The sequence below is a fragment of the Pelophylax lessonae genome (assembly GCF_965119305.1).
Source record: "Pelophylax lessonae genome assembly, chromosome: 13".
Classification (NCBI taxonomy): domain Eukaryota; kingdom Metazoa; phylum Chordata; class Amphibia; order Anura; family Ranidae; genus Pelophylax; species Pelophylax lessonae.
Window position 1 is genome coordinate 191,344,564 of NC_138780.1, and position 17,135 is coordinate 191,361,698.

The 17,135-nt window shown below is 46.2% G+C and overlaps 1 protein-coding gene across 1 annotated transcript in view; it reads left to right on the forward strand.

The window, feature by feature from the left end:
- The first annotated feature begins 9,626 nt into the window (after nucleotides 1-9,626).
- DGLUCY (D-glutamate cyclase) overlaps nucleotides 9,627-17,135 on the forward strand; it is a 42,797-nt gene continuing 35,288 nt past the window's right edge. Inside the window, exon 1 of the mRNA XM_082242793.1 lies at nucleotides 9,627-9,651. The gene's annotated coding sequence lies outside the window, so the exon portion shown is untranslated. The remainder of the gene's footprint in view (nucleotides 9,652-17,135) is intronic.

Genomic DNA, 17,135 nt, shown 5'->3' on the forward strand with positions numbered 1-17,135 from the left:
GTCTCCTCTGTAATTCATCCCAAAGGTGTTCTATCGGGTTGAGACCAGTCAAGTTCCTCCACCCCAAACTCACTCATCCATGTCTTTATGGACCTTGCTTTGTGCACTGGTCCAAATCATTTGATAGAGGGGGGGGATTTTGGTGCGGGGTTGTTTTTCAGGGGTTGGGCTTGGCCCCTTTGTTTCAGTGAAGGAAACTGTTAAGGTGTCAGCATACCAAGATATTTTGGACAATTTCATGCTCCCAACTTGGTGTGAACAGTTTGGTGGATGGACCCTTCCTGATCCAACATGACTTCCCACCATTGCACAAAGCGAGGTCCATAACCACTTCCTTTTCGGACGTACATACATAAACGTCCTGATGTGAAGTGATTAATATCAAGATCATGGCTGTAGCTGCAGTCACCATCCTGGTATATTTTTCATTTTTTTAGTTGGTGATCCACTGTAAGAAAAAAGTGATCCAGGCGGCTTTACAGTGGCCTGACCCCTTTTATGATGTTACTAAAGCAGGTGCACACAGAATCTGGTGCAGCTGTGCATAGTAACCAATCAGCTCCTAGGTTTTAGGCTGGGTTCACACTTTTGCGATGTTAGACATTGCATGTGATTCGCAATGTCCGCACTGGAATCGGATTGCATGGGTGTTCACACCTATGCGATCCCATTCCTGCGCCATTTGGCAGTTTGCACTGAAATCTGCGAACTGATCTGGAGGTGTCATTAACTTTGTATTGCCAACAAAAAAGAAGTTTTGGGACTTTATATGAGGCATCGCCTGACTAAGGCTAATTGCCTCCATCCCTAATCATCAAGAAAAAATAAGCATATGAAAAACCATATAGTAGATAAGTAGAGATAGTTAAAAAGGAATGCATCATGGCAAGCTCTACGCGTTTCATGGGGTAAATTCCACTTCTTCAGGAGCGGATGAATCCTGGCTATTTTAGCCATTCCTCCGCCTGTTCAGGCCTTGTCAGCTCTTTACGATCTTATACCTATGTTGTTTTAACTGTTTTACTGTACCCATTACCATATGTATGTACCAATGCCATTTTTATATATCTTTATGGATGATGACATTTATAATTAAATTGTTCTTTTTTGGTATCATGTTGTGGACCCACCTACATACTCAAATACATATTGTACATCCCAACCGTTTGTATACACTTCACATAAAGTCCCACTTTGTCCCCCCTCCTTTCCTTCATTCCCTTAGTGTTAGGGATGTTAGGCCATCGGCCCCTTGTACTATATTACTATGCTGTGGATTCGTCCACACATCATCTGTCTTACCATATGTTACACACTATGCAGATTGCCCTATGTACCCTTTAATTCATACTCCCTCCCATATTTTTTCTTGAACTTTGTATTGCCACTCACAGTGGTTCGCATAGGGCAGTGTGGACTGCCTGCGGGAGACATGCGATGCGGGAACCTGGTGGAGAGGGATCATGGTGTGGGGTTTTTTTTCAGGGGTTGTGCGTGGCCCCTTAGTTCCATTGAAGGAAACTCTTAAGGCGTCAGCATACCAAGACATTTTGGACAATTTCATGTCCAAACTTTATGGAAACAGTTTGGGGATGGCCCCTTCCTGTTCCAACATGACTGCGCACCAGCGCACAAAGCAAGGCCCATAAAGACATGGATGAATGAATTTGGGGTGGAGGAACTTGACTCGCTGACCTCAACCCGATAGAACACCTTTGGGATAAATTAGAGCAGAGGCCTTCTTGTCCAACATCAGTGCCTGACCTCACAAATGTGCTTCTGGAAGAATGGTGAAACATTCCCATAGACACACTCCTAAACATTGTGGATAGCCTTCCCAGAAGAGTTGAAGCTGTTATAGCTGCAAAGGGTGGGCCAACTCAATATTGAACCCTACGGACTAAGACTGGGATGCCATTGAAGTTCATGTACGTGTAAAGGCGGGCGTCCCAATACTTTTGGTAATAGAATGTATATGGGCTTCTTGCACGCAGCACCTGGTGACTCAAGTGGTATAAACACCTGGTCCAAAGGCCTCATGGCCTGGGTGAATGAAGCCTCAATCACATATTCCAAAAATAAGAGGATTATTCCTCATTACAGGACAGTAGGCAAAGCCATACATAGTTTCATAGTTACATAGTAGTTGAGGTTGAATAAAGACAATAGTCCATCCAGTTCAACCTGTGTAGGTGTGTGTGGCTGTAATCATCTCACATAGCCCTGAATGTTCTGATTCTTGAGATGTACATCTAAGAGTCTTTTGAAAGCCACCATACTTCCCCGCAGAAACCACCTCTTGTGGTAGAGAATTCCACAATCTTGTAGCTCTAACAGTAAAGAACCCCCCACGTTGCCTGAGGTTAAAACGCTTCTCCTCTAATCACAATGTATGCCCTTGAGTCCTCATGCACTCTCTACGACTGAATAGCTTTTGTTCTATGTCGAGATCACCATTGAGATATTTATAAATTGCTATCATGTCCCCTCTCAGGCGTCTCTTCTCCAGGGAGAATAAATCAAGCGATTGCAGACGCTCTTCATAATTAAGGTCCTCCAATCCCCTAATCAGTTTAGTTGCCCTTCTCTGGACTCTCTCCAGTTCCAACACATCCCTCCTGAGGACTGGCGACCAGAACTGGACAGAATACATACAAATCATTCCTTTAGGCTCCATTCACACCTGAGCGTATTGTTTTCAGGCGGTTTTTTTTTCAGGCGTTTTTTGCAGGTGTTTGGAGGAAGGCATTGACATCTAACAAAAACACTCGTAATCTGCCAAAAAAAGAAGCTCATGTACTTTTCTGAGTTTCAGGCATTTTGCTTCAGGCGACAAAACGCTCATATGTGAACAGGGGCCATTGAAATGAATGGGATTTTGCTTGTTTGCGTTTTTAGACTTCAGAGATGAGCGTTTTACGAGCTGAAAAATGCTCAGGTGTGAACAGGGCCTAACACCCCACCCCATCAGCCAGAAGCACACCCGGAACCTCTGGTCTATAGTGCAAATATTGCCTAATATAGAGCCATTTATTCCACACTGCATACAGTTGTTTCAGGCTTTTTAGCCACCATCAGTGCAGTGTACGGAAACCATGACTTCTATGGAGTAGAGCAGGGATCCTCAAACTACGGCCCTCCAGCTGTTGCAGAACTACACATCCCATGAGGAATTGTAAAACTCTGACATTCACAGACATGACTCGGCACAGTGGTGGCTGGTCATACGGGGAGCAGGGGTGCCGCCCCCCCTATGCATGCGTCCGGCCCCCTAAACTACATGCGGGGCGCCAGATGCATGGACTTCAATGGGGCTTTTTTTTTTTTTAGCCATGTGATTAGAGCCAGAGGCTCTCACAGGCTAAAAAAAGGGGGGCTCGGGGTGCAGAGCAGTGCGTCCCAAGCCCACCCAGTTTTGTGACAATAGAGAATGAAAATTCGCTATTGTTACACAGATCCTCCTCCTGGCCAATCAGGAAGTGGGTTTTGAGACCTGTTTCCTGATTGGCCGAAAGGAGAAGCCATGCCATTGGGCAGAGGAGGAGGGAGGAGACGCAGAAGACAGGGAAGAAGCCGAAGCTGCCGCCTGCTGCTGCATCCAGGCAGGGTGTCTGTAGGGGGTCCTGTCTGTCCGTCCTCTCCTGTCTCCCCTGTCTCCCTGTGGTCCGGGAGATGGGGGGGGGGGGGGTTGGGGGTTGTGCAGCTTGGTGTGGTCTGGGGGGGGTATGGTGAGGTCGGTCTGCCGCCCCCCCCCCCCAGCCCATGGAGCAGCAGCCGCCACTGACTAGGCATGATGAGAATTGTAGTTTCTGAACAACTGGAGGGCCACAGTATGAAGGCCCCTGGAATAGAGCTTGAGACCCAATGAGTATAACCATACAGGTCGTAAAAAAGATGGGGCTAAATCAATGAAGCCCTCAAAAATGTAACCGTATAATGGCAAAATCTTGGAAATCGCCTGTCCTGCCATTCGAACAGCTCAAGCATAAACTTTCTTGGATAATGGTTAACAAACGTATGTCAGCGATATTAAACGATAAAATGAAGATATCTGAGAAAGTATGGGAACCATGGGTCAGATATATAACTGGGGATTCCTAGATCCATAGCCGGCTGACTAGGTTCTGGGATTGTGGGGTTCGGAGTTTGGGGGTCTCGTCCAATTACCCTCTTTAATTTTTTCCCTTTCTCCTTTTTCTACGCTACAACTCTGATGTCATATTTTTCGGGTCCTCCCGATTGTCCTGACTAAACGTGGAAGTGATGACTGTCCTCAGGGCTGGAGTCACAAAACGAGTCGGTAAAATTTTGTTTTCTACGAGATATTGATGTGCCTTATTTTTTTACGAAAATAAGATTCTACACAGTATAAGAGATAGCCCACAAAGTTGGAATGTTCCATATAGTTTGAGAAGATTTTTATTATTGTGAGAAGACTTCTTTACATAAACTGACGGGCTTACAGTCCTTTGATATCTGTTGGCAGGGCCGCTGCTAGAAATCATGGGGCCCCATAGAGCACTCCTGACGGGGCCCCCTCTCCCCCAACCACGCCTACACCCTACCGCAGTGTAGCGGAAAAAAAGAACTGACTTTATACACCTACACCCTGAAACTGAAAAATAAAGTCTCTCCTTTGCTTCCACCTCCTGGGCCCCTCTGTTAACCTGATGGGGCCTTGGAAATGTAGTTTAAGCCCTGGTCAGCAAGAAGGGGTGAGAGTGTGGTCTAGTAAAGTCCATTTGTTTATTTAGGCAGAAATGAACAATAAAGCTGCCCTTGGCCCCCTGAATTAGCTGATGGGGCCTGGGCCCAGTACAACAGGACTGGTTGTACTGCCTTATCAGTGGCCCTGGGCCCCCTGAATTAGCTGATGGGGCCTGGGCCCAGTACAACAGGACTGGTTGTACTGCCTTATCAGCGGCCCTGGGCCCCCTGAATTAGCTGATGGGGCCTGGGCCCAGTACAACAGGACTGGTTGTACTGCCTTATCAGCAGCCCTGGGCCCCCTGAATTGGCTGATGGGGCCTGGGCCCAGTACAACAGGACTGGTTGTACTGCCTTATCAGCAGCCCTGGGTCCCCTAAAATTGGCTGATGGGGCCTGGGCCCAGTACAACAGGACTGGTTGTACTGCCTTATCAGTGGCCCTGGGCCCCCTGAATTGGCTGATGGGGCCTGGGCCCAGTACAACAGGACTGGTTGTACTGCCTTATCAGCGGCCCTGGGCCCCCTGAATTGGCTGATGGGGCCTGGGCCCAGTACAACAGGACTGGTTGTACTGCCTTATCAGCGGCCCTGGGCCCCCTGAATTAGCTGATGGGGCCTGGGCCCAGTACAATGGGACTGGTTGTACTGCCTTATCAGCGGCCCTGTCCGTTGGACACTTGGAGAGGACATGTTATTCTTTGTAATATCGTCGTATTTTCTTTGTTACTGTGAAATACTTTAATAAAAATATTGAAACAAAAAAAAATGTAGTCATATTATTTGTCCACAAGATGTCGCTGTGGTAGGCAGAACGTTTCTTCGGTAGGAACCTTTGCGCGGAGGTCTCATTTACACCACGGAGACGGTTCCAAGAACTGAATATTCAATCACATTGGAAGGTGAGCAGCTGTTCTACTTTGTGTCTGTATGGACCAATCATTTCCTGCATGTGCAGATTCATTGTTTATGTGAACTATAAACCCCAGCATGGAATGCTAGCTGTTGTGGAGCTTGGAACTCCCCAATAGTTGCAAAAGCAGCATTTACAGACTTAGCTATTTAAAGCTGAACTCCAGGCAAATCAAGCCAAGTGCACCGATGATGAAATACAAATATTGCAGTACTTCTGCCTTCCAAAGGATTTGTATTTCTGTCTATCCAGTCCTGAGATTTACACAGCTCTGCCACACAGCAAAGCCATGTCTGCCAGGGCCAAATCTGATTCTTCTCTGCTGCAGTTTAGTTACACTTGCAGTTCTTGTCCCTCCCACAACTTGTGATTGGACAGCAAAAGGAAAAACAGGAATACTGATCAAGCTCATCTCTTTCTCTCTGATATCTCCTCCTATCAGCAAATCCCTTGTTAGCTCATAAGCACTGCAGCAAATCTGATTGGCTCCTTGTGCTGTTTCTCCCTTTTCCAATCTGAGCACTTAATTGATCACTTTGGCACTTTACACATCATATTGCATTATTTTAGAAGGTTTAAGAAGAATCTTACACGTTTTATCCATGTATTAAGTCAGGGCTTGACAAATTTGCCTGAAATCTAGGAGCCAGCTAAAAAAGTTAGGAGCCAGTTTTTTTTTTTGTTTTTTTTTTTTTTAAACTAACAACCAAGCTTTATTTAATAAAACGGATACTAAATTTACACATAAATAGGACTAGAACCCCACTCTCCTCTATAGCGCAATTGGATGGAAACAGACTGTCTGTCTCTTTCCATCCGATGCCATCTGATCCGATCCACGGGATGGATAGAAAATAGAACCACCATCCGTCTGTTTTTGGCGGGCAGGGTCAGATGGCGGCAGATTACTGCTCCATAGAGGAGACTGAACGGTCCGATCAGGTCTGCCTGAAAAACTGACAGGCGGACCTGATCAGACAGCCCGTGTGAAAGGGGCCTTCGGCTGTGGCACGGCGATGAGGGAAAAAAAAAAAAAAGATATATATATATATATATATATATATATATATATATATATATATATATATATATATCTTTTTTTTAATAAGAATTGAAAAAAAAAAAAAAAAGAAAAACATTTTTTTTTTTTTTTTTTTTTTAATAATTAAAAAAAAAGAAAAAATTATTATTTATTTTTTTTACATTTAAAAAATAAATTAATAATAATAACCACACTCCCTGTCCACTTACCTTTAAGAAAAGGTAACTGGACAGAGAGATGAAGCCTTAAAAAAATTCCCTCTCTTCTCCTCTTTGGCATTGAGAACATGCATTACTCCCGGCCACCACAAGAGGGCGCCAGTTCCCCTAGCTTCTCATCTCACAGAAGAAGGCCGAAAAGCCGGGGACTAAATTTTTGGACGCCGCGGAAGTCCGTGAACTCGAAGAGGAGGTGGGGGGCGCAAAAGCGACAGGACACATCCTGCAGGGCACCCCAGGCGCCAGGTCGCTAATTCTAGTCGCAAATGCGACCTGGCGCCCGGGATTTGTCGAGGCCTGTATTAAGTATCTATGGTTCACCAATTTTAGATATCTTGCGCTGATTCTCTCCTTCCTTCTTAACATGTGCTAGTATGCATTGCATACTAGCTCATTATGAAATATTTACTTTAGAACGAAGCCCCATCTCGATCAAGCAATGTCAACGACTGTCTCAATCGTCTGTTACTCCCCTCCTCATTAGCTAAGACACCATTGGCTCCCGCTGCTGTCAATCAAAGTCAGTTAGCCAATGAGGGGAGAGAGAGGGCAGGGCAAAACCACAGATCTATGTCTGAATGGACACACAGAGCTGCAGCTTGGCTCGGGTGCCCCCCTAGCAAGCTGCTTGCTGTGGGGGCACTCAAAGAGAGGGAGGGGCCAGGAAAGAGGAAGAGTGACCCGAGAAGAGGAGGATCCGGGCTCCTCTGTGTAAAGCTACTGCACAGAACAGGTAAGTATAACATGTTTGTATTTTTATTGAAAAAAAAAAATTAGACTTTACAATCACTTTAAGGCCCCTTTCACACTTGTGCAACTTTAAAGTCGCACGATTTTGGTGCGATTTTGCCGCGACTTCGGCGCAATTTTGATGCGAGTTTGACTGGGCTTATAATGTCTTTTCCTCAAAACGCATCAAAATCATGCCAAAAGTAGTGCAGGGACTACTTTGAAGTCGGTGCGACTTCAAGTCGCACAGATGTGAATGGGGCTCATTGGAAATAATGGAGAACGACTTGAAAGGGGCCTAAGTGGTTGCACTGCTTGCATTTAAAAATACCTTTAAAGTGATACTAAATTATTATTTTTTGTAACTAACAAACATGTTATACTTACCTGCTCTGTAATGGTTTTGCACAGAGCAGCCCAGATCCTCCTCTTCTTATGTCCCCCACCGGTGCTCTGGTTTTCTCCCCCCCTGCTGCGTGCCTCCGTAGCAAGCCACTTGCTATGGGGGCACTTGTACATGCTCGCTCCCGAGCCCCGCTGTGTGTGTCCATAAGACACACAAAATGGGGCTCAGCCCTACCCTCACTCCCTCCACACCGGCTGTGATTGACAGCAGTGGGAACCAATGGCTCCGATTGCTGTCTCTTTGCCAATGAGGATGCAGAGAGCCGGGACAGCATCCACTCTCATGCACATTGCTGGATCGGGATCCATTACAGGGGGCTGCGGGGGTAGCTGCATACTGAAATTGTTTAGCTGCATGCATTCTAAAAAGCTTCAGGCTTTAAAACCACTTTAACAAGGTTAATGTATCAGTGCATGCAGAAGTGCATTGGTTTGGGCCTTTTATATCTGCCAGGAGTTCAGCTTTAGGCCCCTTTCACACTTGGAGTCCGTCGGCGGACTCCGTTTTTCTCAGCGGGAGATCGATCCGCCGATTCCCCGCTGAGCAGGCGGATAGCAGCTCTGTCTCTGCGCTGTGTGCGGAGACGGAGCTGTCAGATCCCCGCTGTCCTCTATGGGGGAATCGGATGAGAATGGACCACCTGTCTGTTCTCATCCAATCCATCAAATTATATCTGGACGGATGGAAACCCTATTTTCCATCCATCCAGCAGATCGGATCGGATGAGAACAGACAGGCGGTTCGTTCTCATCCGATTCCCCCATAGAGGACAGCAGGGATCTGACAGTTAACCCTTCGATCGCCCCCTGATGTTAACCCCTTCCCTGCCAGTATCATTACTACAGTAACAGTGCATATTTTTAGCACTGATCACTGTATTGGTGTCACTAGTAACCAAAAAGTGTCAGTTAGTGTCAGAATGGCCGCCGCAATATCGCAATCTCACTAAAAGTCGCTGATCGCTGCCATCAGTAGTAAAAAAAAAAAAAAATAATAAATAAATACAAATATATAAAAATATCCCATAGTTTGTAGACACTATAACTTTTGCAGAAACCAATCAATATACAGTTATTGGGATTTTTTTTTTTTTTACCAAAAAAATAGCAGAACACACATTGGCCTAAATTTATGAAGAAATTAGATTTTTTTCCAAATTTTCTATCGGATATGTTTTATAGCAAAAAGTAAAAACATTTTTTTTTTTTTTTCAAGCTGGTCGGTCTTATTTGGTTTATAGCGCAAAAAAATTGAAACTGCAGAGGTGATCAAATATCACCAAAAAACTTTTTGTGGGAAAAACATACATTTTATTTGGGTACAGTGTCGCACGACCGCACAATTGCCAGATAAAGTAAGGCAGTGCCGTATCGCAAAGAAAATGGCCTGGTCACGAGGGGGGTGGGGGGGTAAATCTTCCGGAGGTCAAGTGGTTAAAACAAAAAAAAATGGAGCTTTACCGTCGCTTTAAGTCAGGTATTCATAAACTGAGATGGTCAAAGAGTAACAACTGTTTAACTCGTTGGTTAACAATTGCTACTTATTAATGGATGAGCTTTGCTGCAGGTAAATGCAGTCCTGTGAGAGCAGCAGAATCTACGGCTGGCATGGACCCGTCTGGTGGGTCAGTACCTGAGGTAGGTGGTCTGTAGATATTCTAACTCTCTGTAGATATGCTGTATAGATATTTCTACTGATACTGAGAAGCTTTAATTGGAGTTCTGCCCCGCCCCGCCCCCTTCTAAACAGGGCTGCTACTTGAAACCGCAGGGCCCCATACAGACAACCTGACACGGGGCCCCATACAGACAACGTGACACGGGGCCCCATACAGACAACGTGACACGGGGCCCCATACAGACAACGTGACACGAGGCCCCATACAGACAACGTGACACGGTGGGCCCCATACAGACAACGTGACACGGGGCCCCATACAGACAACGTGACACGGGGCCCCATACAGACAACGTGACACGAGGCCCCATACAGACAACGTGACACGAGGCCCCATACAGACAACGTGACACGGGGCCCCCCATACAGACAACGTGACACTGGGCCCCCCATACAGACAACGTGACACGGGGCCTCATACAGACAACCTGAGACGGGGCCCCATACAGACAACCTGACACGGAGCCCCATACAGACAACGTGACGGGGGCCCCATACAGACAACGTGACGGGGGCCCCATACAGACAACCTGACACGGTGGGCCCCATACAGAAAACCTGACACGGTGGGCCCCATACAGAAAACCTGACACGGTGGGCCCCATACAGAAAACCTGACACGGTGGGCCCCATACAGAAAACCTGACACGGGGCCCCATACAGACAACCTGACACGGTGGGCCCCATACAGACAACCTGACACGGTGGGCCCCATACAGACAAGCTGACACGGGGCCCCATACAGACAAGCTGACACGGGGCCCCATACAGACAACCTGACACAGGGCCCCATACAGAAAACCTGACACGGTGGGCCCCATACAGAAAACCTGACACGGTGGGCCCCATACAGACAACCTGACACGGTGGGCCCCATACAGAGAACCTGACACGGTGGGCCCCATACAGACAACCTGACACAGTGGGCCCCATACAGAAAACCTGACACAGTGGGCCCCATACAGAAAACCTGACACGGTGGGCCCCATACAGAAAACCTGACACAGTGGGCCCCATACAGAAAACCTGACACAGTGGGCCCCATACAGAGAACCTGACACGGTGGGCCCCATACAGACAACCTGACACAGTGGGCCCCATACAGAAAACCTGACACGGTGGGCCCCATACAGACAACCTGACACGGTGGGCCCCATACAGAAAACTTGACACGGGGCCCCATAGAGCTAATGCTTCAGTTATGAATGAACACAGTGAGTGATTAAAACCAATTACTCATTGTGTTCATTCAGGAAAAGAAGGGGCTGCTGCCGCCATTTCCGGTAATTAATCCTTGCGGCTTCACAGCCGATTCCCTACTGCGCATGTGCGATGCGCGCTGCGCTCATTCACTGGCCGGGCAGCAGGGTGAGGAGGAAGGGGGGCCGAATTGGTGGCGTACCTTGTCGCGGCAAGGTCCGACAAAAGTGGGGAACAGGGTACATGTCAAAAACAGGTACCCCTGCCCCCCCCCCCCCCCCCTCCGAAAGGTGCCAATTGTGGCAGCGGACGGGGGAGGAATCAGATAAGCAGAGGTTCCACTTTTGGGTGGAACTCTAAATCCACAACAGTAAAATCAGTCTGGATATGCAGTAAACGCAGGGGACTCCAGTTGTTCAGGGACTACAATTCCCATCATGCCTAGTCATGTCTGTGTATGTCAGAGTATTACAATGCCTCATGGGACGTGTAGTTCCACAACAGCTGGAGGCAGAGCTGGCCCAAGACATTGTGCTGCCGGGGTCCAAGAAAAAAATGCTGCCCCCCCCCCCAAAAAAAAATCACGCCCACCAAAAAGGCCCCCACATCCATTATTTAATATAAAATTTGGAAAATATATATATGGTCATCTTCTTCCATAACTCTCCACCGGACCGGTCCCCCAAACACCCGCTGTCTGTCCTCAGTCCTCCTGTCACTCCTGTGTCTGCCGCGCCCCCCCCCCCCGCCCTAGAAGATACAGCCTACCCTGCGTGAGATGGAGAGCGCTGATGTCTGATGTCATTGCGCACACTCACTGTGGAACCTAAGGGGTTAATCCTCTGCATTGTGCAAAAAGGCCGTTTGATTCGGTCTTCTCTGATCCTCCCCTTCTTTCATTGTTCCCAATCCATCTCATAGTACAGAGCCTTGGCGGCACTCTGCACATGCTCAGTTTGGTGTTTATTGATAGAAGTTTTTTTATTTGCTTGGGAGGCTGCATGTGATCAGCACAGGGACAATCAGCAATGTCCAGACAGAGGGTCAGGGGTCCTGCAGTCTCATAGGACAGTCAGAGGAGGATGAAAGCTCCTCCTACAAGCTTTAACCAGACACTGATAGAAGTCACAAGACTGCTATATACTGCTGATGAGAAAAGGTAATTAGCAGTTTATATTTACTAAAATAATTGCATTTCCATGTTCTGTGTAGTGTGGGAGATCAGATATAGTGACTGCAGCATAGGCGTGCGCAGGCGGTGTGCCAGGTGTGCCTGGGCACACCCTAATTACTATGTGTGGTGCCAATTCCCTCTACTGCCCGGGCTTCCCCTGTGTTGACCCCCATGCCCTGCAGTGCTGTTGGCTTCCCTCCTATCCTCTTTCCCCTGCTGCTGCATGGGATGTTTCAGGATGGAGAGTGGGGGAAGGGGCTAGTAAATATGTAATTTACCAGTACCTTCCTTTTCTAAATGAACACAGTACTCCCTCATTGTGTACATTCATAACTGAAGCATCGTAAACTGTGTTTACTATGATTCAGTTTATGAATAAACCGGAAGCCGCTCAGCACAGAGCACTTCCCATTCATTTACTGCCCCATGCAGATGAGGCTGGAGAGAAAGGCATTGGTGTTTGAGCTTTGGGATGCGCACCCTAATACAATAGGCTGGGGACACACCTATGGACTGCAGGCTTCTGGGGAGACCAGATATAGTGACTGCAGGCTCCTGGGGAGAGCAGATATAGTGAATGCAGGCTCCTGGGGAGACCAGATATAGTGACTGCAGGCTCCTGGGGAGACCAGATATAGTGAATGCAGGCTCCTGAGGAGACCAGATATAGTGACTGCAGGCTTCTGGGGAGAGCAGATATGGTGACTGCAGGCTCCTGGGGGAGACCAGATATAGTGACTGCAGGCTCCTGGGGAGACCAGATATAGTGACTGCAGGCTCCTGGGGAGAGCAGATATGGTGACTGCAGGCTCCTGGGGAGACCAGATATAGCGAATGCAGGGTCCTGGGGAGACCAGATATAGTGACTGCAGGCTCCTGGGGAGACCAGATATAGTGACTGCAGGCTCCTGGGGAGACCAGATATAGTGACTGCAGGCTCCTGGGGAGACCAGATATAGTGAATGCAGGCTCCTGGGGAGAGCAGGTATAGTGAATGCAGGCTCCTGGGGAGAGCAGATATAGTGAATGCAGGCTCCTGGGGAGAGCAGATATAGTGAATGCAGGCTCCTGGGGAGACCAGATATAGTGAATGCAGGCTCCTGAGGAGACCAGATATAGTGACTGCAGGCTCCTGGGGAGAGCAGATATAGTGACTGCAGGCTCCTGGGGAGACCAGATATAGTGACTGCAGGCTCCTGGGGAGAGCAGATATGGTGACTGCAGGCTCCTGGGGAGACCAGATATAGCGAATGCAGGGTCCTGGGGAGACCAGATATAGTGACTGCAGGCTCCTGGGGAGACCAGATATAGTGACTGCAGGCTCCTGGGGAGACCAGATATAGTGACTGCAGGCTCCTGGGGAGACCAGATATAGTGACTGCAGGCTCCTGGGGAGACCAGATATAGTGACTGCAGGCTCCTGGGGAGATCAGATATAGTGACTGCAGGCTCCTGGGGAGACCAGATATAGTGACTGCAGGCTCCTGGGGAGACCAGATATAGTGACTGCAGGCTCCTGGGTTTAGTAACACTTAGGCTGGGTTCACGCTTGTGCGATGCCAGACATCGCATGGGATTCTGTGCAATGCATTTCAGCCATAACAAACTGTATGGCTGAAATTGCATCGCATTCACACCGAAATGGCGCAGGACCCTTTTTTGGTCCGCACTGGAATTGGATTGCATGGGCGTTCTGCACTGCGATCTGCGAACCAATCTGGGGGTGCCATTAACTTTACATTGACACCCCCAGCGGTTCGCAGATCTCAGTGTGAACCAGTTTGCTATTCAGGTGCGATGCAGGAAACGGTGCTGAATCGCAGGGTTTCCCCGAATCGCACCAGTGTTAACCGGGACTTAAAAGAAGATTTGGTCTCAACCCTTTATTGACATAGAGGGGTTCTGGCCTCTGTGGCCTTCTAGCATGTTGCAGTGGTAGTCCATCTTGCTGTTTGAAGCCCTCGGTGAACTGAAGTTTGTCACCACATACTGCTCTATAGGGAATCAATTTTTGTAGACTGCACTGCAATACCAGGTTTCACCAGTAGGGGAAAAGTACAAGTGGAGATTTGCAAACCAAGAAAACCCAGGAGTTGTGCATGGACTGAAGAGATGGTTGTATACAGGCGCATCTCAAAAAAATAGAAAATCATCAAAGTTATTTTATTTCAGTAATTAAATAAAAAAAAAAGTTAAACCCATATAGTTTATATAGATATGTTACACACAGAGTCATATATTTCAAGCATTTTTTTTTCTTTTAATTTTGATGATTATGGCCTACAACTAGTGACACCCCAAAATTCAGTATCTCAGAAAATTAGAATATTGCATAAGACCAGTAAAAAAAAAAAAAAAAAAAAAATGTTATTCTTATTACAAGGAATGTAAGCATCCCTTACATAATTATAATTATTAATTATAATATAATTATTACAATAATATAATAATATAATAATTAATTATAATATCATTATTATTATTATAATTATTATTATTATTACATTATTATAATATTATAAGAATAACATTTTTTTTTTTAAAGTGGTAAAAAAAAAGTCAGTGGGAAAGTGTAAAAATGAAAAAATCGAAATAAAATAAACAATAAAAAAAATTAAAGCGCCCCCGTCCCGCATGCATGCATAGGTCACATTCGGACATTTAAATAACGTTCAAACCACACGTGAGGTATCGCCTCAAACGTTAGAGTGAAAGCAATAATTCTAGTGCAAGAACTCCTCTTTAAAGTGTCACCTATGGAGATTTTTAAGTACCAAAATTTGGCATCATTCCTCGAGTGTGGAGCAGGTCCTCTTTATGGAAAGATCTGGGGTCTATAAGACCCCATATCTCTCCTTTAGGCTGGAAAGCCTGAAATAAAAAAAAAAAAACGATCTCACGTTTTTTAGCCAAGCACATGGTAGGATTTACAACTGCCAGAGCCGGGGATGATGTTATGACATCACATCCGGCCTCCGAGAGTCATAGAGATGACTGGGGACGATCTGGTCCTCGGTCAGTTCTATGGTAAACTGTCACCGCCGGCAGATTCCTTCTCCAGCTCGCCCATCGCACTGGCCCCTCCCGCCGCCTGTAAAAACAATCAAGCGAGCTGAACTGCTGCTATAATTGTTTTTATGGTGCAGGGAATTCCCGGCAGAAAAAAAAGAGATATCAGAATGATGCCATAACCCCGGTATTTTTAAAAACGGCGGGCGATCGGCTTTCAGGTAAGGGTGGTCCCAGTGGCGGATTTGCAGCGGGATCACCCTCACGGTGCAGTGGAAGAGGTGCCCCTCCCGCCGCGTCCTGGTCCTTTTCCCCACTTACTGGAACTGACAATTGCGCGGTCGTGCGATGCCATACCCAAACTAAATTTACATCCTTTTTTTCCCCACAAACAGAGCTTTCTTTTGGTGGTATTTGATCACCTGTGCGATTTTTACTATAAACAAAAAAAGAGCGTAAATTTTGAAAAAACAACAATATTTTTCACATTTTTTTATATGAAATTCCCCCCAAAAAAATGTTAAAATCAAAATTTTTTTAAATTTTTGGCCAATTTGTTTTCTGCTATATATGTTTGGTAAAAAAAATTCACAATAAGCGTATTTTGATTGGTTTGCGCAAAAGTTATTGCGTTTACTAACTAAGGGAAAGATTTCTGTCATTTTTGGTGTTTTTTTTTTTTTTTTTTAACGAGTAATGGCGGCGATCTGCGATTTTTTTTTTTTTTTTTTTTTTTTTTTTTGCGGGACTGCGACATTGCGGCGGACAGATCGGACCCTTGACTGACATTTTTGACACTTTTGGGGGTACCAGTGACATTACTACAGTAATCAGTGCTATATACTGTATATGCACTGTTACTGTAAAAATGACACTGGCAGGGAAGGGGTTAACTTTATTGGAGAGGGAGGGGTTAATGTATGCCTGGTGCTTACTGACGTGTGTGGGGGGAGGTGACTGAGTGACACAGGGACAGATCCAGGGTTCAGCTATGCTGAATCCTGCAATCTGACCCTGTTTACACAAGCGGGCGGATCTCCACACTAGATCCCCGACGATCGGGGAAGAGCAGCGGCGATCGCCGCCGCTCCTCCCCTGGCCCGACTCCCGCTGTGACTGAATACGGCGGGAGCGAGCCTCTGGCGGCGCGCGCGCGCCGCCGAGAAAGGGGAGTGTCTGATGACGTAGGTCTACGTCGTCAGACGATAACGAGCCACTTTGCCGCAGTACTATCAACGTAAGCAGACGGCGAGTGGTTAAAGAGCCGATTTTTTTTTTTTTTTTTTTTTAGTCTTTTTTTTTTTTTTTAGTGTACTTGTGAGATCTGAGGACTTTTTGACCTCAGATCTCACAATAAAGAGGTCCTGTCATGGCTATTTCTATTACAAGGAATGTTTACATTCCTTGTAAAAGGAATAAAAATGATCAAATTTTTTTTTTTTTTTTAAACTGTGTAAAAATCAAAAATAATAAATAAAATAAATAGGAAAAAAAAAGCGCCCTGTCCCCGTTGGCTCGCACGCAGAAGCGAACGCATACGGAAGCCCCGCCCACATATGTAAACGGTGTTCAAACCACACATGTGAGGTAGAGCGAGAGCAATAATTGGAGTCCCAGACCTCCTCTGTAACTCCAAAACTGGTAACCTGTAGAAATTTTTAAATTGTCGCCTATGGGGAATTTTAAGTACCAAAGTTTGTCGCCAGTCCGCGAGCGTTGCGCGATTTTGAAGCGTGACATGTTGGGTATCTATCAGAGATGTATAGTAACGAAGTAGAACTACTTAAGTACTGTACTTAAGTACCGAAATGCGGTATCTGTACTTTCCTAGAGTAGAATTTTTTTCTCCTACTTCTACTTTTACTTCACTACATTTTTTCGATGATTTCGATACTTCTACTCAAGTATTTTTTTTTTTGTGCTGCATAGTTACTCGTTACTTTTAAAAAAATTACCACTGCCAGAACAGTAGATGGCAGGTTGCATAAAGCTCAAAAAATGTGTATAATGTCATTTGTAAATCAGCGCAACGAAAATAATGGCTGTGTATAATAAAAGCTG